This window comes from Papio anubis, chromosome 11 (assembly GCF_008728515.1).
Source record: "Papio anubis isolate 15944 chromosome 11, Panubis1.0, whole genome shotgun sequence".
NCBI classification, from domain to species: Eukaryota; Metazoa; Chordata; class Mammalia; order Primates; family Cercopithecidae; genus Papio; species Papio anubis.
Window position 1 is genome coordinate 100496874 of NC_044986.1, and position 23553 is coordinate 100520426.

At 38.2% G+C, this 23553-nt stretch overlaps 1 pseudogene; it reads left to right on the top strand.

Annotated features, from left to right (window-relative positions):
- The first annotated feature begins 13865 nt into the window (after positions 1–13865).
- LOC110744086 lies at positions 13866–16362 on the top strand (annotated as a pseudogene).
- Positions 16363–23553: the final 7191 nt, after the last annotated feature.

The window sequence follows — 23553 nt, forward strand, 5'->3', positions numbered from 1 at the left end:
AAGAAATATAATTAATCCAAAAGAAGGCAGCACATGAGAAAAGAAGGAAGGAAATACAGATGCTACAAATAGAAAACAAATGGTAAGACGATATATTCACCATATTGAGATCCTCACTAAATATACATGGTCTAAATATTCCTGTTAAAAGCACAGATTGTCAGTCTGGATAAAAAGGCAAGACCCAACTATAAACTATCTACAAGAAACATACTTTAACTTAAAAAGACACAGACAGGCTAAAAGTAAAAGGATGGAAAACATTTACCATGCACATATGAGTGATAAGAAAGTGGGGGTGGCTATATTAATATTAGTCAAAGTAGACTTTGGGTCAAGAAATACTGCCAGACATAAAAGAGATATTTTATACTGATAAAGGAGTTCATGCTGAATAAAATATCATATTTCTAAATGTGTATGCACCTTGCCTAAAAATAGAGCTTCAAAATACATGGAAAGAATTAAACAGAACTAAAAGGAGAAATAAATATACATAGATAATTGTAAATTTCAACAAATCTCTTTATGTTATTCATTGAGCAGGTAGACAAAGAAAATCAATAAATACTTAAAAGTCTAGAGCAAAATTGTCAGTCAACTTAGCCTAACAAAAGTAGAATGTATATTTCTCAAAGTCAATATAGAATATTGACCAGGATAAACTGTTGAGCTGTAAAATAAATCTTAGCATATATAAAAGGATTGAAGTCTTATAGAAAATATTCTTTGATCACAATGCAATTAACTAGAAATTGGAAGCAGAAACATACCTTTCAGATCTCCTAAATTTTGAAATTAAACAACACACATTTAAATAGTTCATGGGTCAAAGAAGAAATAACAAGGGAAAATCAGAAAATAAATTTTAAATTGAAAAATAATAGAAAACTTAATGCATCAAAATTTGTAGGATGCAGGTAAAGAGAATGTAGAGGAAATTTGTAACTTTTAAATACTATGTTAGAAAAAAAGAGCAGTCTCATGATTTAACCCCATACTTCAGGAATATAGACTAAAAGAGCAAACTAAACCCAAAGTATATACAAGGAAAGGAAAAGCAAAAATAAGAACAGAAAAATCAATGAAATTAAACACGAACAGAGAAATAAACAAAAGAAAAATAAAAATCTGTAAAATATTAATAAATACATTTCTAGACAGAAAATTAAAAATGAAATTATATGAATTAGCAATATAATAAATGACAAAGACATCACTACAGATCTTCTTTATTTTACATGAATTATTATTTTATGCCAATAAGGTTGACATCTTCAATTAAATAAAAATTCCTTTAAAAATTATCAAAATTTACATAAAAAGAAATAGAAAAACTTAATAGCCCTTACGCGTTAAATAAACTAAATTTGAATTGAAAATGTTCCCACAAAGAAAATGTCAGACCTGGATGGGATCGTTGGTAAATTCTATCAAATATTTAAGAAAGTAATAATACCAATATTTTATAAGACGTTTTGTAAAGTAGAAGAAAAGAATTGTCCCAGCTTGATTCACAAGGTCGACATTTCCAAAAATATGCAAACATTGTGCAAGAAAACTAAATTACAGACCAATATCCCTCATTAACATGCATGTAAAATTTCTTAACAAAATATTTAGCAAACTGAATCCAGTAGTATATAAAAAAATAACATGTTATAACCAAGTGGGTTTTATTCCAGGAATGAGAGGTCAATTTAGTGTTTGGAAACCAATGTAATTACCATATTAACAAAATAAAGGAGAAAAAAATTACACAAGATTATCTTAATATATGCAGAAAATTATCTGACAAAATTTAACACTAATTCTCTAAGAACTTTCAGAAAACTAAGAAGAGAAGGTAACTTTCATAATATGGTAAAGGATAATGATAAAATCCCATAGTCATTATCATACTTAATGGTGAAAAACCAAGATGAGGAAGAAAACAAAGATATCATTGTCACCACTTCAACACTTTACAAAAATCATAGTCAATGCAATAGGATCAAACTAAATAAAATGTGAGAGGAAGCAGAGCAAGATGGCTAAATAGAAACCTTCGCTGAGCGTCCTCCCTGGAGAAACACCAAATTTAACAACAATCTACACAGAAAAACACCCTCATAAGAACCAAAAATCAGGCAAGCAAACAGTAGCTGATTTTAACTTCCTATTACTGAAAGAGGCACTAAAGAGGGTAGGAGAGACAGTCTTGTATTGCCAACACCAACCCTGCCTCATCTCCTGGCAGCAGCCACATGGCATAGAGACAAAACTGTGTGCTTTGGGGAGGAGAGTGTAGTGACTGTGGGAATTGGCACTGGAACTTAGTGCTGCCAACACCAGGCAGAACTCAGCCAATGAACATGGAGGGAACATTTAGACCAGCCCTAGCCAGAGGGGAATTGCCCATTCCAGCAGTTGTAATTTGAGATACCACAAGCCTTGCCACTCTGGGTTTAAACACTCTGGGGTTCTACATAAACTTGAAAGGCAGGCTAGTCCACAAGGACTGCAACTCCTAGGCAAGTCTTAAGGCTGAGCTGGGTTTGTAGCCAGTGGACGTTGGGGGCAGGTGATTTAGCAAGACACCAGCCAGGGTGGCCAGGGAGCGCTTACACCACCCATCCCCCAACCCCAGGCAGCACAGTTCACAGCTGCAAAAGAGATCCCGTCCTTCCACTTGAAGACAGGACAAGGAAGAGTAAAGAAGACTTTGTCTTGCATCTTAGATAACAGCTCAGCCACAGTAGGATAGGTCACTGGGCAGAGTCGTAAAGCCTCCCACCCAGGTCCTACCTCCTGGACAATATTTCTAGACACACACTCAGCCAGAAGGTAAATTGCTGCCTTGAAGGGAAGGACCTGGCTCTGGAAGGATTCATCATCTGCCAACTAAAGAGCCATTGGGCCCTGAAAAATCAGTAGTGGTAACCAGGTAGTACATGCCATGGGCCTTGAGTGAGATCCTGAGATGTGCTGGTTTCAGGTGTGACTCAGCATATTCACAGTTGTGGTGGCTATGAGGAGAGACTCCTTCTGCTTAAGAAAAAGCAGAGGGAAGAATAAAGGGGACTTTGCCTTGCAGTTTAGGTACCAGCTTGGACACAGTGAAAAAGAACACCAACTAGACTCTTGGGGTTCTCAACTCCAGGCCTTGGCTCTTGGATGGCATTTCCGGACCTACTCTGGGCCAGAGGGGAGCCCACTTCCCTGAAAGGTGAGTCTCAGGCCTGGCAGCGTTCACCACAAGCTGACTGAAGAGCCCTCAGACCTTAAGTGAACATTCGTGGTAGAACATTAAGTGAACATTTCTGGCAGAAATCCTCATGAACTTGTGGTGGTAGACATGGGGAGAGATGAGTCTGTCTGGGGAAAGGGGAGGGAAGAGTGGGAAGGACTTCATCCTATGATTTTGGTGCCAGCCTAGTCACAGTAAAATAGAGCGCCAAGTAGATTTCTGAAGTTTCAGTGGCTCCTGGCTGGCATCTCTGGACTTGCCTGAGGCCTGGTGGTGGGGAGTTGGGTTGGAACTTGGCACCCTGAAGGGAAGGACACAAGACTGCCTGGCTTCACCACCAAGGAGTGGTTACAGCAGGCTTTGGGAAAGACCCAGTGCTGTGCTAGTTTCAGGTCTGACCCAGCACAGTCCCAGTGGTGGTAGCCACAGTGGTGCTTGTGTTACCCCACCCCCAGCTCACCAGAGAGCAGCTCACAGAGAGAGAGAGAGAGAGAGAGAGAGACAGAGAGAGAGACAGAGAGAGACACACACACACACACAGAGACAGAGAGAGTTAGTTTGTTTGGGAGAAAGTAAGGGAAAAATACAAGAGACTTTGCCTGGCAATCCAGAGAAATTTTCTGGATCTTATCCAAAATTACCAAGATCATACCTCTAGGAGTCTGTAAGAATCACAGCATTACTGAGTTTGGAGTGCTCCCTAATGCACATACAGCTTCAGTGACCAAAAACTTGGATCACAACACCCAAGTCCCTTCAAATACCTGAAAAGCCTTCCCAAGAAGGACAGGCACAAACAAGCCCAGACTGTGAAGACTACAATAAATACATAACTCTTCAATGCCCAGACATAGAGGAATATCCACAAACATTAAGAGTATCCAGGGAAACGTGACCTCACCAAATGAACTAAATAAGGCACCAGGGACCAATGCCAGAGAGACAGAGATATGTGACCTTTCAGACAGAGAATTCAAAATAGCTGTTTTGAAGAAACTCAAATTCAAGATAACAGAGAAGGAATTCAGCATTCTAATAGATAAAGTTAACATAGACATTGAAATAATTAAAAAGAATGAAGCAGAAATTCTGGAATTGAAAATGCAATTCACATACTGAAGAATGCATCAATCTTAACAGCAGAAATGATCAGGCAGAAGAAATAATTAGTAAACTTGAAGACAGGGTATTTGAAAATACATAGAGGAGACAAAAAATATGAAAGAAAGAAGCATGCCTACAAGATCTAGAAAATAGTCTAAAAGGGGCAAACCTAAGAATTATTGGCCTTAAAAAGGAAATTAATACATATCAGCAGAGAAAAACAGCTATATTTAAAGCAATACAGGAAGAAAGAAAAGAAGGAAACAAAGGCCACAAAACAACAGAAAACAAATAATAAAATGGCAGCAGTAAATCCTTACTTGTCAATAATAAAACTGAATGTAAATAGACAAATCTCTCCAATCAAAAGACATAAAGTGGCTAAATAGATTTAAAATATAAGACAGTGTTCTGTTGCTTACAGGAAAAATATATTTTATGCCATTGGAAACCAAAAAAGAGCAGGAATAGCTATACATGTATCAGATAAAATAGACAAAATAGATTTAAAGACTAATATAATAAGAAGAGACAAAGAAGGTCATTATATAATGATAAAAATGTCAATTCAGGATGCAGCTGGAAACCATCATTCTTAGCAAACTATCACAAGAACAGAAAACCAAACACTGCATGTTCTCACTCATAGGTGGGAACTGAACAATGAGAATCACTGGACTCGGAAGGGGAACATCACACACCGCCTACTGGGTGGGAGGGAGGGGAGGGATTGCATTGGGAGTGATACCTGATGTAATGATGAGTTGATGGGTGCTGGATGAATTGATACGGCAGCACAATCAAATTACGGCAATAAGTATACATATGTAATGAAACCCAGACAAGGTACAGCAAAATCTCAGAATTAAATGAATAAAAAAAAAAGAAAAAAAAAAGAGCACTGGTGAAGGTAACTACCTAGATAACATAAAAGAGAGAATAAATGAAAAAAAAAAAAGCAGCTCAATTGAATTTGTTTTAAGGGAATATCCACAAATTAAGTTATACTGTGTTTACAGTTAAAACTAAGTTATAATTTGATCTTTATTTAACTAGATAATGCAAGACATAATAAAGAACCCTTGAAACCGCAAAAAAAAAAAATCGTCAATTCAGCAAGGGAATATAACAATTTTAAATATATATTCACCCAACACTGTAGCACTCAGATATATAAAGCAATTATTATTAGAGGTAAAGAAAGAGATAGACCCCAGTACGATAATAGCTAGTAAAGTCAGCACCCCACTTTCAGCATTAGACAGATCATCCAGGCAGAAAATCAAAAATGAAACATCAGACTTAATCTGCACTATAAACCAAATGGACCTAGAAGATTATTTACAGAACACTTAATCCAACAACTGCAGAATAAATACTCTTCTCTTCAGCATATGGATCATACTCAAGGATAGACCATATGTTAGATCACAAAACAAGTCTTAAAACATTCCAAAAAAATTGAAGTAATATCAAGCATCTTCTCTGATCACAATGGAATAAAACTATAAATTAGTGACAGGAATTAATAATTGGAATCTATACAAGCACATGGGAATTAAACAATTCTGTTTATAAAACAGGTTTATCAACAGAAGGATGGATACAGAAAATGTGGTACACATATACAATAGAGTACTATTCAACCATAGAAAAAATGAGAGCCAGTCATTTTCATCAACATAGATAAAACCGGAGATCATTATGTTAAGTAAAATAAGCCAGGCACAGAAAGACAAACTTTGCATGCTCTCACTTATTTGTAGGTGCTAAAAATTAAAACAATCTAACTCATGGAGATAGAGTAAAAGGATGGTTACTTGAGTCTGGGAAGAGTAGTTGGGAAATTGGGAGGGGGAAGTGGGAATGAATAATGGATACAAAGAAATAGTTAGAAACAATGGGTGACTGTAGTCAAAATAATTTAATAATTTAATTGTACATTTTAAATATCTAAAAGAGTATAATTGGATTGTTTGTAACACAAAGGATAAATGCTTGAGGTGATGATTACTCCATTTACCTTGATGTGATTATTATACACTGTTTGCCTGTATCTACATATCCCATATAGTCCACAGGTATGTAGACCTACTATGTATCCACAAAAATTAAATGTTTAAAATTAAAAAAAAAATAAATAAAATGCATACAGTTGTAGAAAGAAATAAAACTGTATACCTTTGTATATATCATGATAATTTATATAGAAAATCATAAGAAAACTTCAAAAATCTACTAGATGACTTTGACAAAGTCATAGGGCTCAATTTAATATAAGAACTGCATTGTGCTTCTATATACTGGTAATAATAACTGGAAAATAAAATCTGATCAACTACACTATTTAGCATGGTATCTAAAAATATGAACTATTTAAGAATAAAATATTTGCAAGATCTGTACTTTAAAAACTTCAAAACATGTTGAAAGAAATTAAAGATAACATAAACAAGTGTATATATATACCGTGTTCATGGAACAAGAAACTCAATATATTAAGACGTCAATTCTACTCAAATTGGTCTATAGCTTGAATGATATGCTAATCAAAATCCCAACAGTCTTCTAATGTAGAAATTGGCAAATTGACTATAAGATTCAAACAGAAATGCAAAGAACATAGAACATAGAATAGTCAAAGTAATTTCGAGGTAAAAAAAGAATAAAAATTCAAGATCTAACCATCTGATTTCAAGACTTCCTGTATGGTAACAGTGATATGGTTTGGACCTGTGCCCTTGCCAAATCTAAGAATTGTAATCCCCAGTGTCGGAGGTGGGGCCTACTGGGAGGTGATTGGATCTTGGGGAGGAGTTCTCATGAATGGTTTAAAACCATCCCCACTTGGTACGGTATAGTGAGTGAGTTCTCACAAGATCTGGTTGTTTAAAAGTGTGTGGCACCTCCCCTCCTCCCTTCTTGCTCCTGCTCTGGCCATGTAAGATGAGCCTGCTTCCCCTCGGCCTTTCATCATGATTTTCAGTTTCTTGAGGCCTCTTCAGTAGCAGAAGCCGCTATGCTTCCTGTACAGCCTGAAGAGTCATGAGCCAATTAAACCCCTTTTCTTTATAAATTGCCAGTCTCAAGTATTTCTTTATAGCAGCCAACTGACTAATTAGAACTGACTAATGCAAACAGTCATCAAGATAATGCAGTATTTGCATACAGATAGACCTGTAGACCACATATGTGGTCAACTCATTGTTTATAAAGGCAGCAAGGTAATTCAGTTAGGATGGTCTTTCCAATAAACAGTGCCCTAATCACTGAATAGACATGGATTAAATAAAAAGAACCTCAATGATTTCCTCATGTCACATGCACAAATTTACTCAGAATGGAGTATAGGTCTAAGCGTAAAAGCTGAAACCCTAAAATAAAATATAGGCAATAATCTTCACAATTATGGAGTAGGCAAACTTTTCAGGCCATGCAAAGGACACTACAGAAAATGGAGAAACTGAACTTCATCAAATTTTAAAATTCAGTTATATGAAAGACACCAAAGAATATATTGTCCAAGCACCATGTCTCATGTCTGTAACTCTAACACTTCAGGAGGCTCAGGCGGGAGGATCCCTTGAGCTCCAGAGTTTGAGGCTGCAATGAGCCATGATTGCACCACTGTACTCTGGCCTGGGTGAGAGAGCAAGATCCTGACTCAAAAAAAAAAAAAAAAAAAAAAGAAATAATATATAATATATGAAGAACTCTCACAACTCAATAATAAGAAAAATTGAAACTACTTTTGCAGAAATTATAATAGTGAGAAAATTATGACACTGAAAGAAATCTAACCTGATTCCATCTAGCTTCTAAACTCCAAGCTGCCCTTGTTCATTCGTGGTCATAGGCTGAACTAACTTTGGAAGGAACTTAGTTTATAGCTTAACTTTGAAACAAAGACAACAGCCCTTTCCCAAAACCAACTCCCATCTTGCCTGGGAACCAGACTACCTTTATAGGAGTAATATATTAGCCACAAGATTAGAAATTATGTTCTGGAGCCATACAGCCAGAAACCACAAGATGCTGAACCTCCCCAATTGCTCCTAGAGATAACATCAGTATTGTAAAACCTAAGACTGGTGCTCAAGATACTTTCCAGACCCTGCATTCTGATCCACCAGCTAACACCCAGACCAGTAATCTGGCTCTACCAGTTCTGCGATCCCATCCAGGAATGGAAGACAAAAAGAAAAATCCACTTCAGTCTCCTATGATTTAATCTCTGACCTAACCAATTAGCACTCTCTACTCCCTGACCTCCTGTCTGCCAAATTATCCTTAAAAAACCCCAGTCTAAAAATTTTCAGGGAGGCTGATTTGAGCAATAAAACTCCAGTCTCCCATTCAGGTGGCTCTGAGTGAGTTAAGCCCTCTCTATTGCAATTCCTTTACCTGGGCACGCAAAGGACAAACTCCTTGATAAATCACCTTTACTTGGGCAGCAGGCAAGGAGAACCCATTGGGCAGTTACAAAATGGCCCTGTTTTTAAAAATGGGAATAAGATTTTAGCAAACATTTCACAAAAGAACTTCATGAATGGCCAATAAACACATGAAAAAACACTTAACATTACTAGTCATTAGGAAAATGTAATTAAAACAATGAGATACCACTTTATACCCATTTCAGATACAACTGTCAGATTTTTAATGGGCTAAAACAGAAACAACCCAAATGCCCATGGATACACATATTGGAGTACGTTTATATAACAGAATACTACTCAGCCATGAAAAGCACGGACTAATGATGAATATACAGCAACACAGATTGAATCTCAAAAAACGTTCAGCTGACTTTTTAAAAAACCATCATATAACTTCATTTGTATGGAATTCTAGAAAAGGCAATACTAATCTACAATGACAGAAAGGAGACCAGTGGCTGTCTGTGACCAGGGCTGGGGAGAGTGGTTACTCCAAAGGAAACCAGAATTCTTTGGGGTGATGTCAATTCTCCATGTCTTAATGTGGTTATGGTTACATAGGAGGATACATTTGTCCAATTTCTTAAAATGTAAAATAAAGTTAATTTTTTTAAAGGGAGACTGTTTCTCCTCTCTGTTTCGTTTTGTTTTCCCCTTCACTTTTCAGAATTGAGCTGCACTTAGCAGACTCTCCTGGTTTCTTTGAATCAGGAACTCCTCAAAAAGTCTGTTGTTGAAGGGAGAACCACAATTAGGCAATTAGAACAGCTTGATTTGACAACTAAATGTAGAAATTCCTAATGAAAAAAAAAAAAAACCCACTTGAAATGTTGCCACATATGGAATGGGCTGGAGAAGATATCACTGAGGCATCATTGCTGTAGGGCATCCTTTCTAGGGAAGGGAAAGGAGGCAAAGGACCATGAGCTCATCATGATCAAGGATTCTGAAACTTCAGTTCATTTTTATTAATAAATTGCCTTCATGTGGCCGATGAATCGCTGGTCTGATTGGAAACTCTTTCCTGCACCGAAGAAACTGCACCAATTAACAATATTCATCTGCCAATTCAGCTCTGCAGGTTCAGGCTCATTTAACTTGACAAAAATAGCTTCTTTTTTCTTGAGTAGGGGAAGTTTTTCTCTGCCTCCAGCCCTAGTGATGGGCAGAGATGGTGGTGGAATCTTATTATAGCCTCCCTGTCCCTGATGCTCTTTATCCAGCCGCAGCGCCACAGGCTGCCCGTTTTTTTTTTTTTTTTTTTTGGGATACCCATTTCACGACCTTCTTTGGTTTCTTTACCACAAAAGTCACTCTATGTCTTTTAGCCCAAAGCCCTACTGCAGTGTTCTCTGTCTTTTTCCCTTTACTCTTAATATCTTCTTTATTCGTTCCTTCCCTTTTCCCCTTCTTCCCTTTTCCCCTTCTTCCCTTACCCCCTTTCATTCTTCCGTCTTTTTTTCTTTAATTTTTCACCAGCCCCTAGCATATTCTAAACTATTTACCCCTTTCATGATGTAATCATGAACCGACACCTGCCATAGTAATCAGGTGATTTTTTTTTTTCTCTGCAGTTTTCTTACACTGAAGTGGTACCACCCTGCCCCCATCACCATCAACTCAACTTCATTTTAAATGTTCTACTCTTGTCCTTAGAGAGACTGGCCAGTTCTTCCCACCATTTCAGACCATCATAAATTTGTAAATATAGATTCATTTGCTGAGCCTAAGTTTTCTGCATAAAAGTAAATCCCTTTTGTGATACCTACAAAAGCCACAGAATCATCAACCACAGTTCAAAAGAGCAAATGATATTCACTGCATCACAATGAACTTGATTCTAAAAAGCAAATTATTTGCTATATAATAGAAACAGGCAGGTTAAAAACAGTAATTGAGTGTGAAAGAGGTCAGAGAAAGTTCTGAGGGTGATATAAAGTTTCATTACCTTGACTGAAGATGGTTTCATGGAAGTATATTATGTCAAAACTCATCAATAATACACTTTAAATATGGATGGTTTATTTACATTAATTATGCCTCAATAAAGCTGTAAAGCAAAGGAAATAAATAGTAAAAAACAAAGACAAACAAAAAACCGATGACTTAGGAGTAATTAGCCAAGCTATTCTTAAATGTAGGCTAGTGTATATGTAATTTTAGTCTTGCTATTTACCAGCTGTATCCTTATTCTATGAAAATGTCATTTTACCTTAAAAAATTAGGATGCGAGGACATACCTCTGAATGTTCAGTGATCCTGGGATGCTCTCATGCAAGCTCGTTTCACTGTGAGCTGATGAATCAGCATAAAAGCTGAATGGTAGCTCATGATCACACTCTGTTCTGCCAATAAGACAGTTTATTTTAACTCGCTGTTCCCATATTTTGAAAGAGACTGACTTCTGCAGAAGTATACAAATCAGAGATATTATCAACCCTGAACTCCCAGTAACTTTATTTTTATTCTACATGGTCACACAGGCTACTGGAGTTAATGTCCTATAGGCATGTGGGGATGCCGGGCACCTGGCAGGTATACACGTTGATCAATTCATTTGACCACATTTTTTTGCAAGGAAAATTTTCCTTAATGTGTCTTCAAATAGAAAAGTCTATGAGTAATCAAATGTGAGTGACAGAAGGGTAACCTTATTCCACTAATGTCCCCTTTAAAAATTTTCCCCCTGAGCAACCATAAAGAATAAAAATAGTGATAATTATCAGTTCTCCATTTTTGCTGTGGAAGCTGGGGAGCTATGAAACAAATATACAGCTCAGTTTCTCAGGACATTAAAAAATGCATTATGCATGTTATTCTCACCCTAGTGACAACTTATTTTTTTTAACTATTCTTTTTTCTCTGACCTGATCCTCCCCCTTCCTTCCTTCCTTCCTTCCTTCCTTCCTTCCTTCCTTCCTTCCTTCCCTCTCTCTCTCTTTTCTTTCTTTTTTTCTTTCTTCCTTTCTTTCATCTTTCATATCACAGAAAGTTTCCTCCAATCATTTTTCTAACAAGGTAGAGTGCAAACAAAGGAATAACAAACTTCCTTTAGATATGAGAAATGTGGATATTTTTAAGTGTTATTTTCAAGAGTCTTAAGGCAACATTAGGATAATAACATAACATGAAAACTGTGGAGATAAATTGTGATCTCACGTGAGCCCCAGGGTGGCCTTTATTAAATCATGCTTACTTCTTAGAGGGCTGGGCAGACATAAGCCAGTGTTTCAGAGAGAGTCTGAGGTGAAAGCTTTTCTCTCCCAAACAATGGCATATTTGTAGTAGAATATTCTCATAAGAGTCTTGGTGAACAAAAATATACAGGGATAGAAGGTGGAATGGAAGGAAGTCCATTTCAGAAGGAAATAATCCCAACATAACTTTCAGGATATAACAATAGGTTATTAACTGGTGGATTTGGCAGGGAAAATTCTGCTACATCATTTTTTAAATCTTTCTTCTTCTTCCTTTCTTTTAAATTTTTATTTTTATTTTTAGAGACAGTCTAGCTCTGTTGTCCAGGCTGCAGTGTAGTAGCACAATCATAGCTCATTGCAGCCTCCGACTCCTGGGCTCTAGAGATCCTCCTGCTTCAGCCTCCTGAGAGCTGGGTCTGCAGGTGTGCACCACCACGCCCAGCTAATTTTTTATTTTTTGTAGAGGCGGGGATCAGCCTCTATTGCCCATGCTGATCTTAAACACCTGGCTTCAAGTAATCCTCCCACCTCAGCCTCCCAAAGTGCTGGGATTATGGACATGAGCTACTGTGCCCAGCATGAAATCATTTATGATGTGTTGACCATTTTTCAACTGGATATGAAGGCAGTATAGACACACAACTGTGAATTTATCAAGACTTGTGCTCTGTTTATTTAGTTTCTTTATATGGGAATTTTCAAACAAATGTAAAGTGGAGGCATGTACACTGCAGTAGGTAATGGCTGTATCAGTCAACACTTAGCCTTGGTTGTCATCACCTATCTTCATGGACCAAAAACACAGATAGAGTCTAGAAGAATGCACAAAGCAGCTTTTCACCAAGGGCTAAGTTTCCATTCTACTTGCTAACCCACACAGAATGCATAGAAGGTGGAGATTAGAGAGTGACTTCTACACTCCATTCAGCAGATTCCAAGTTTCTCCATGTCCATGAAGAGTCTTCGCTCTAGAGCCTCAAGGTTACTAAACTGCCACTTTTCAAGGTTCCTATTCTTGCTTTCTCCTCCATGCTTCAGTCTTTAACTCCTTTTGTCTTCCCAGTTTTTCCCAGATTCTGCCCATTTGGTCTCCAGAAGGGGTTGGCAGTCACTCGGCTCCATGGGTTTTATTGCTAGGTGGAGCCATAGTGAAGTTTCTATAACATAATCAGACTTATTATTTCAAGGCCAAGACTGATCTACTTTTATCAGTTAGAACTCCTTAGAATGCAAGTGACAGAAAGCCCAAGCCAAGGGACTTCGGTTAAGTTTGTCCTCAAGCACTCGCTTGTTCTTTTGGCTTCTAGTATGTCCTTGCCCTCATCTACTCAGGCTTTCCTACCAATTGCTGGCTGGCTATTCTATAGTGACTTAAGGTTCAACATCAGACACAGATACAACAGCCTTGCACAGACTTCTCCACCAGCAACATAGTTTCATAAAAATCTAATCCCTATAACAAACCTTTTAATCTATATTACTTCTCGTGGTTCTACTTCGCTGACTAATAATATGCCTTTACATAAGACATTCCAAGGTCTTGGAACAGTCTATGCGCATTGTATTCATCTGTTCTTGCACTGCTATAAATAAATACCTGAGAGTGAGTAATTTATAAAGAAAAGATGTTTAATTGGCTCACAGCGCTGCAGGTTATACAGGAAGTATGGCAGCATCTGCTTCTTGGGAGGTCTCAGGAAACTTACAATCATGGCAGGAGGCAAAGGGGAAGCAGGCACGTCTTACAAGGCCAGAGCAGGAGCAAGAAGAGGTGGAGGGGCAGGCTAGGCAGGTGCCACAGACTTTTAAACAACTAGATTTGGTGAGAACTCTATCATGAGAACAGCACCCAAGGGATGGTGCTAAACCATTCACGAAGGATCCACCCCCATGATCCAATCACCTTCCAGCAGGCCCCACCTCCAGCATTGGGGATTGTAATCCCCAATGTTGGAGATTTGGTGGGGACAGAGATACAAACCATATCACACATATACTCTGTCTGCCCCTCTCTTGATGAAAAATTGCAATCTAGTTTAGACAGTCAGTCTTAGTAATAGCGAGCATTCTCTTTTTATGTTTTATTGAAGTCATTAGTACAAATAATTATAAAGCTTGAGTCACTATTTAATATCATGTCATAAGCATTATTCATGCCCTTGCACAGTCTTTATAACCATAATTTTTAAAAGGCTTGACAATATTTGAGTGGATGCTCTATAATTTCATTATTCACTTTCCTATTGTTGGCACTGTAGGTATTTTCCAATATTTTACTGTTATGAATAATGATCTGAGGTACTCCTTCATGCATATAATTTTTCCATATTTTTGGAATATTTGGTTAGTCTATAATTTCATAAATTGAGAGTAAAGATATGTAAAAGGTATGAACCTTCGTATTGCTTTTGATTCATATTGTTTAATTGCTTTCAGAAGGACTAGGACAATTACCATCCCGTTAGTAATTGGTAATATCCTTGCTAACTTTGATTGTCCAGCTTGGACTGAGTTGTACATTCACCTGACTGTGATGAAGCAACTGGTCCTGCCGCTTGAGCAGTGGGGTTTCTGAGTCTATGGAGTTTTTTCTTGTTGATTCTCAGTTCATGGTGGAGTCATTCAAGAGTATTTCTGGCATCTTGGCAGTCCTAAGTGCCATGCTCTCTCTAGAAATTCTACAAGTTAACATCGTGATCAAAATGTAGCTGCAGAGTAAAAAAGCTAAAAAGGAAACTGAGAGTTTCTAGATCCAGACATGGATTCCTTATTCGATTATTCTACAAATGACTTAAGAAGCAAAACATTCAGAAAAGTAACTAAAGCTGTGTGTGGACTGATGACTGCAGCATAGTTCTCTTCTTACCTCATGATCAGTCAGATGAAGAAAGTATGGACATTGTATTATAGCATATTGATTTTGCCATTCAATGTGGAGAAGATTCAAAATTTAAATAACCAAAGGAACATGAAAATAAGTCTTGTATGTTTGATGAATATTTTCAAGGACACCAGGATGAATGAAGAGTTTACTAGGGAGTAACTGTCCATACGTGAAGAGCCTGTGGCCAAACCGGTAGAATATTCTTCTCTTCGATGGATGCAGTAGTAGAAAGCTACATATTTTAATGAAATAAAAAGTACATTTTTTTATCAGCAGCATGTTTGAATCAAGTTTTGAATTATTCTGAAACTGTTGCTGCTTAATGTGGAAACTTGTAGTGTTATTTTGAGAGCATCAGTTTAAATTTAAAAGTCAAAATTGAAATGAATGCACATAGATTTGTATATAAATTAGCTGTGCAACAGTTAATAAGGCTAGTACAACCTTATTTTTACTGTTTGTATTGCTTTTGAGGTGCAGGAATTGTTGTAACAAAATATACATGTCTTTCCAGAGGGAAATGTCTGGAAGGATATAGATAAGACTACTGCCCATCTGTACCTTACCATTTCCCTACATTGAAAATGTATTATTTATATAATTAAAAATTTTAAAAGGGAATATCATTTTAAAGTCTTTCCTGATTTAACAGAAAAAAGTACCTATTCAATTTGAAAGGCATTCTATATTGCCTGTTTTATGCTAGTATCTATATTCTGCTTTACAATATCTAGAAAGTATCAATATCTTTACTGATCCAGAGTATACCTGAAATATGTGAAAGACACTTTCCCTAGACATTAATTTCTGAGTTGTGAATGCAATCTGCCAAAAATCTGAGGATTTGACCACATATTTTCTAATTAAACTAGGATACTTATTTGGATCATTTTTGTAATTGGAAAGGTTAAGAGAATCATCAGTGGAGACAACGTTGAGGCTATAAAAACACTGCAATTAATATCTTATCTTTTAAAATTTTAGGCAATAGCACTTTTGCTCTTCAGAATAGCATCTTAAGGGAAAGCATATTGAATTCAATCTGTTGTGTGAAATATTTTCAGTTAGAGAAGGTACAGTATGTATATATAAATGAATGTACAGACTGCTGATGATTTATTTTGGATCTATAGCAGCCTTGGAAATAGAACTGAGTTTTATATAGATCTTTCAGAGTCAGGGTAGCCCTAAGCTCTTTATAGAGCAGTAATTTTGGCTGTGTCTAAATAAGACCCATCCTTACAGCTGAAAGATAAAAAAAATTCAGATAATGAACCATTTAATTTTTTCTGTATAATGTCACATAAATGGTTTGATTTGGGGCTTCCAAAACTGCATGGCTATTTTGGCTTTATGGATGCATCTTTTGCAAGTCTCAATGCCCTGTAAAAGTGGGAAGGCTGTCAGAAATATCTTTAAGTAGGCCGGGTGTGGTGGCTCACGCTTGTAATCCCAGCACTTTGAGAGGGCAAGGTGGGAGGATCACTGGAGTCCAGGAGTTTGAGACTAGCCCGGGCAACATTGCGAGACCTCACCTCTAAAAATAAAAACAAAATTTATCATGTGTGGTGGTGGTGCACACCTACAGTCCCAACTACTCAGGAGACTGAGGTGGGAGCATCACTGGAGCCAAGGACTTCAAAGCTGCAGTGACCTATCCAGCCTTGGTGACAGAGCAAGTTCTTATCTCAAAAAACAAAAAAACAAAAAAGAATGTCCTAGGCAGCCTACCGGGTAGGGGATGAGAATGCTTTTCCTGGCAACTAGTCATGGAATCAGCATGGCATTAGTGAGTTCAAGATGCTGCCCAGGAATACAAGGAAAGCTCTGTCTCAAAAGGAGCAACTCTAGCCTGGCTGTGGTGGACTAGCTACAGTGAGAAGTAATTGGAGTAGTCAGTATTGCTGGTGATTTCCTGGCTTGCCCTCAGACAGGACCCATCAGAGCCCCTCAGTTGCCTGGCAGGTAAATACATGTATGTGACGCTTCCTACCTTATGTTCAGGAGTAAGTTTAGCACACGCGTCTACAAAGAGTAGCCTTTTATATCCTGAACTATGCATTTTGCTATATTAATAGCAATGCCTCACATTGGTATAGATTTTCTGAGTTTCTCAAACCCATTTATATTTCCTTGGATTATCCATACAATAACATCTCAGCCATTAGCTGCAAGTCTTCTCAGTTCCACCTCTATGTACCTCAATCTTCGTCTTCTCCCTTCTGTCCTTCTAGTTGAAATCTTTATTCTTGCTTGGACAACTTCAATTGCCACTGAGCTGGTTGTCCTACTTATTATACTGCCTGATGCTATGACAACCTCTTCTCCATAAAACAGCTTGAGAAAGCTTTAAAAATTATATCTCATGACATATTTCTGCTTCCTTAAATCCTTTGTTGCTTTCTAAAGAGCTTGGGGAAAATCTGACCTCCTTACTGTGGCATGAAGGCCCTGCCTGATCTGGTTCCTTCTGACTTGTCCAGCCCATCCTTCTCTTTGTCTCACCCATGGCCACATAGGCCTTTTCTAAGTTCCTTGAGCATAATCCAAAACTGTCTTCCGTGAGGAACCTTGCACCTGCTGATGTGTCTGCCTGAAAACCTCTTTGTATGGCTGAATCCTTCTCATCCTTCAGGCTTTAGCTCAAATATCTCAGCCTTCAAGAATCCTTCCTCTACAAATGGGACTTCATGAAGAATGTGGGACTCAGATAAGGATGCACAACTTTGAAAGCATGGAGCTGGACAGAACCTAGTTCTTCCAACTCCTCATCCATGATGCCTGCCATGATGCATGCCAACCTGTGATTTAGATGCATTTCTTCTGTCATGAACTAAGGAGAAGCTAAATTATAGGGACAATGTCTTTTATGTTTGTTTGCTTGCATTATTTTGCAGACTGGAAAATGGGGAGAGTATTGCAGATGTTAAATAATTTCTGAGTGATTGAGACTGATTCTGGCAGGAAAGATTCTGACCATTTGAGAACCCACACAGATGTGTGCTTACCGTCTTCCACAGAGACACGCACACATGGGTCCCTTTTAAAAATCTATAGAGAGACAGCTCTCCTTGCTCTATATTTGTCTGAAAGGACCCTGGAGATTTGCATTTAAAAAATACCAGAAAACATCTCATTATGAGTTCTTTGAAATAAAATGGAAGTATATGTTAGGCCCAGTTTCTGCCCCTGTAAGTCGTATTTTCTCTAAACTATCAGAATAAACAGGTCATTTTTCCTCTGGACTATTTTGTTTAATCCAACCATTGTCATGCAAATACAATTTTGGCGTCTATTTGTGACTCATTCTCACCTTTTTAACCTAGAGGCTCGCCCCGATGTCAGCTTGTCTCCTATGAGTTATTCGTCCAGGTTTTGAGCATATTGAACACATATGGCATGTGTCACCTTGGACAGGCAAAACCAAGGAAGGATAAGAAACAAAGAAACGCACATTGCTTTTCTTAACCATTAATAAGTGATATACATTTGCAGTTCAGATTTTCATGGTCTTATATTTTCGAATAATTGAATCACACAATAGAAAAAAATGTAAAAGGTTGTTTCGCCCCATAGTCTCATAGATACATTAAGTCTCCTTGGCTGTGTCTCTGCCAAGCCTCATTCAGCCTCTCTTTTAAGACGTCCAGCAATGGGAACTGAGTCTCTCCTGGGACTGCACCATCTTTGCAGAGCATTAACTGTTACAAATTTAAGTCAAGCCTAAATTTGGGGGTATTAGTTTGATCAGCGAATAGCATATGTTTTCATTTAGGCCGTCAATTGAACATGAAAAAGCCAAAAACAGTGCACTATGGTCAACTTCTAGAGAACTGTAGAGCCATTAAACAAGACACGCTGTATCCTAAAAATCTGGCCACAATGCTCAATGAGGAGACCATGGAAGCCTTTGGCAATGTGTTACAGAGGTCAAGATATGCTATGTATTCCATGAACATCCCTGGGTTACCTTCTTTAGTCTAGCTAGCTTTGGTGACCTCATGTTGCCCTCTGGTATCCTGATAGTAGGCAATGTTATTAAGTAAGCTCAACTCCAGGTAAAGATTTGACAAAGATTTATGTATCAATAGATTAAAACTCCTTCTCCCATTGCATAATTTAAAAAATCTCCTTAAAGCTCACTCACCTCTCACTTCCATGATAATACATACCATGATAAACAGTGGAAGAGCCTGATAATTTGATTTTATTGCCAATCGAGAGCTGTTCATCTCTGCACATACCACATGATAATAGTATCTTCCTTTTTCCCTTGGAATCTTGGTATTTATGGATGCACAGTACCCTCCAATAGCACTAGAAAAACCACCAGTTGAATCTAAAGCTCTCAATGTCTTCCCACTAAGGATACTATGTCTGTATGTCTTCTCAAAATCTAGTATTCACAATCAAAACAAATGCTACAGTTACGTAAATTCTATATCTTCAGTTTGGAAAAAGCTAAAGGATCCCAACTGTACACATGTTATAAAAGAAGGAATGTGGATTCTCACTGCATGGCCCCAGACCTAGGTAGGGAAGTAGAGGCTTATAGAGTTCTGAAAAGAACACAGGCCAGGGAAACAAAGAGAAGAAAAATATGGACCAAGAAAGATTGGTGATGACCTTAAGCTGGGTAAATATAGCTTACCTCAATTCTGTTGGACTATCCCTCATTTTAACATACTATAATGATGTGTACATTTGTTTGTAACTGCATCAAAAAGGAAATGAGATTAGCCTGGCATGACTTACTCGTTCTAACTGAACCCATGCTGGCTGCTAATGATTGCTTTCTTTTTAAATGCTCCCAAGCCATCTGTTTAATAACCTATTCTAGAATTTTGCCTGAGAAGAATCTCAACGCCAGTGAAGTGAAAAGATCCCCAGGCAAAGACCAGGGGACCTGGGTTCTAGCTGTGTTCTGTCATTAACCAGCTGCTAGGCAAACACCTTAGTCTAGCTCATCCTGTTTCACCTCAAAAATGAGTGGGTCAGAAGAGATGATCTTCATCGCTCCTTACAGGTGTGAATCTACGATTCCTTCATTTCATTCATCTGTAGTTTTTGGAGTCTACTGTTTCCCCTGATTAGAAAATCAGGACCTTAACCATTTATAGTCTTTGAATGTTGCTGCTCTGTGTCTTCTAGATCCTGCTCTGCCACTAGCTTGTTAATTAACTCTGGAGCAGGTTGTTTAAATTCCATGGGTCTCAGTTACTTCACTTTAAAAATGAAGGAGTTTAAATCAGATGATATCTAAATTTCTGAATATGAGTCTCTAATGTCTAGTTATATTGGATATTGTTTCTGTGATCACATTCTGTACATTATTGGAATAACCAACTGTTATGTGTTTGATTCTTGAGCATAGAAACATAGACTTATTAGTCCAAGTTGGGCAGAAAGCTTAGACATTATCAAACAATTTATTGAATAATATTTAGAATGGCCAGTTACTTTCCTCCTTGACTTAAGTTTAAATGCTCTTCTTACATTTTTTCTTTACTTTATTTTATTTTTTGTAGAGATGAGGTCTCACTATGTTGTCCAGGCTGGTCTCTAATTCCCAGCCTCAAATGATCCTCAAGACTCAGCCTCCCATAATCCTGGGATTACAGGCATGAGCCACTGCACCCGACCTAAATAACCTTTTATTTCTGATTCATGCTGAATTTGTAAAGGCTCCTCCCTCTTTTCCCATTGAACAGTGAAGTCTGCTGGTTGGTCCATTTGCATCGAGGAAGGGCACTATGCTCATCTCACAGAATGCCACCAAAGCTCCAAGGTTGCAGAAAGAGGAATCTTGCAAACTGCTTCTGTTTCTTATATCACAGGTGATGAATGCTTTGGGTTGTGGAGCTATTTTATTCTGGCCTGATGGTGTTGCATGACTCAGAATGGATGATTCCCACAGGAAGGTCTGATTTTTATCCTTTGACTAAAATCGAAAAATAGAGCCTTCAACTCATCCTGGACTCTCAGCTGTCATATGCCGAAAAAACCTGGACACTTGGCATGATTGCTTGTAGCTTTAAAAGAATCACCACGTTCTGTACTTTAAAATAAAGAACAAACCCATATAAGTGTATGAACCTGGAATGTTGTTTCATTTGCTATTGCCTTTATGCTGGGGAATTATGCAGCTGAAGGCAGTTTGCCTTTCAAATTCATTTGCGTACAATTTCAAACGTGCAAACTCAAACACCTTGAGTTTCAAGGTGACCATAATCAGGTTTGACCAGGAAAAGAGATATTCTGTCTAATGACGTAGTCTTGTTAAGTCTACCTTCCTAATAATAATAAAGGCTGATGGAACTTTACGGTTTACCTAGTCTCATTTTGTGTGGATGAATCATCCGTTATCATTCTCACTTCAGGAATAACCCAGTTGGAGTTTAGTGAGTGCTTTGCTTAAAGTATGGAGTAGATGAGCCAGAAGTGGAATCCACGATTTATATTATACTTCATTTCTTTCCACTGCCAGTACGTTCCTGGACCAAACTGAGGGTGGGGCTGCTTATTCTCATGACCCAATAACAAGATGCAGATGAGCCGGGAAAGAAGGGAGTTTATTCCATAACCGTGTGCAAGGAGAAGGCCTGGAAAATATCACCAGACCAAGTCAAAATTACAAAGTTTTCCAGAGCTTATATACCTTCTAAGCTATATGTCTATGTGTAAGTGTGCATTCATCTAATGACATAAGTGATTAATTTCTTCTAATCTATAACTAATATCTGAGTTCTGAAGACCTTCCTCTGGAGCCTCAGTACATTTACTTCATCTAAATGGGTCCAGGTGCTGGGGTGATTACTCTTATCTTGTCTCCCGCTAAATCACGGAGGTCTGGGGAGTTTCTTCAGACCCCCAATAAACTTGTTTGTGGAGGTCTGAGGAGTTTCTTTAAAACTTGTTTAATTCTAAACGAGTCCTGTTAAGAATTCCCTCATTATCTTTTCATACTTCAAGGCCCTGGAAAGGCCTAGGCAAAACTCTTGGTGGGTTTTTATTACATTCTAGCCTTTGTATGAGGGCACTGGCTCTATCTGTTTTTAATATTTAACTTAACCAGTCAGTCAGTGCTGAAACAGCTATTATGGAGGCCTGGGTTAGACCTGGCCTGCCACAAGTACACAATGCACCATTCCCCTCAACACAAACACAGACAAACCCCACAAAATATTAGGCAAAGTCAGTGCTACCTTCTCCATGAGCCCTGCCCAGGTGTTCAAGTGCACATAGACCCATGGATGGTCCCTGTCTCTGAGTAGCTCTTGTAGCTAATGTTTGTTCCACATAATTGAGGCCCCCTTCCTTAGCTCTTTGTAGTGTTCTCATAATCATATGTCCTAGCCAGACTATTTATTTTATAAAAACCTTTCTCTTCTTGGTGCTGTGGCTCACACCTATAATCCCAGCACTCTGGGAAGCCAAGGTGGGTGGGTCATGAGGTCAAGAGATCGAGACCATCCTGGCCAACATGGTGAAACCCTGTCTCTACTAAAAATACAAAAATTAGCTGGGCGTGATGGTGTGCACCTGTAGTCCAAGCTGCTCAGGTGCCTGAGGCAGGAGAATAGCTTGAACCCGGGAGGTGGAAGTTGCAGTGAGCCAGGATCATGCCACTGCACTCCAGCCTGGTGACAGAGACTCTGTCTCAAAAAAAAAAAAAAAAAAAAAAAAAAAATCCTTTCTCCACACTATGCATAGAGCTAGGTCCATAGTAGATTCACTAATTTAGTTCAGGAAAATAAGCTTTCAGGATAGAGAGGAGGAATAGCCCCATTCCTGGAGTTAAATGGGACACCTCTAGCACTTAGCCTACTTCAGAGGCCTCTTCTGGTCGTGTGGATAAATCACCGTGTGCAACTTCAATTAGTCACACATAGACTCACCATACTTCAGCAGTAGAAAGAGAAAAAAAGTTACGATACCTAAATTAAGTCCTTTGAGACCCTGGTTGATAAAATTCTTAAATATTATACTGGAAAATATTTCCCAGCGTCTCTCAACTAATTCATTACATGATTGCATGATTAGGAAGTAAAATCAAATTGCAATAGCAACCAGTTTGATGATTTTAACTGAATCAGTTGGTGAATTCAGTCATGCAATCCATAATAATGGTTAATTAAATTTTAAAATATTCAAATTGGGTTTATATGCTCCTGTGGCCAATGTTTACTTTAAGTCTCCCTTTGTTCAGTTCCAGCTTCCGCTCTGGGAAGTTTCTAGCAACAGGCACAGAGCTGTAACAGAGAATGCTGCAGACATCTCATTAGGTCTTAGATGAACCTGCTGAGCCAAATAGGAACACAGGTTATTACACTTCTTTTAAGAACTAGAGCCAGGTGTGGTGGCTCACGCCTATAATCCCAACATTTTGGGAGGCCGAAGCAGGTGGATCACTTGAGGTTAGGAGTTGGAGACCAGACTGACCAACATGGTGAAACCCTTTCTCTACTAAAAATACAAACATTAGCTGGGCATGGTGTTGGGCGCCTGTAATCTCAGCTACTCAGGAGACTGAGGCAGGAGAATCACTTGGACCCAGGAGGCGGAGCTTGCAGTGAGTGGAGATCATGCCACTGCACCCCAGCATGGGCGATAGTATGAGACTCTGTCTCAAAAAAAAAAAAAAAAGTGGACTGGTTAGGGGGAGCATAGAGAATTTGCAGTTTTGTGCATAGAAGC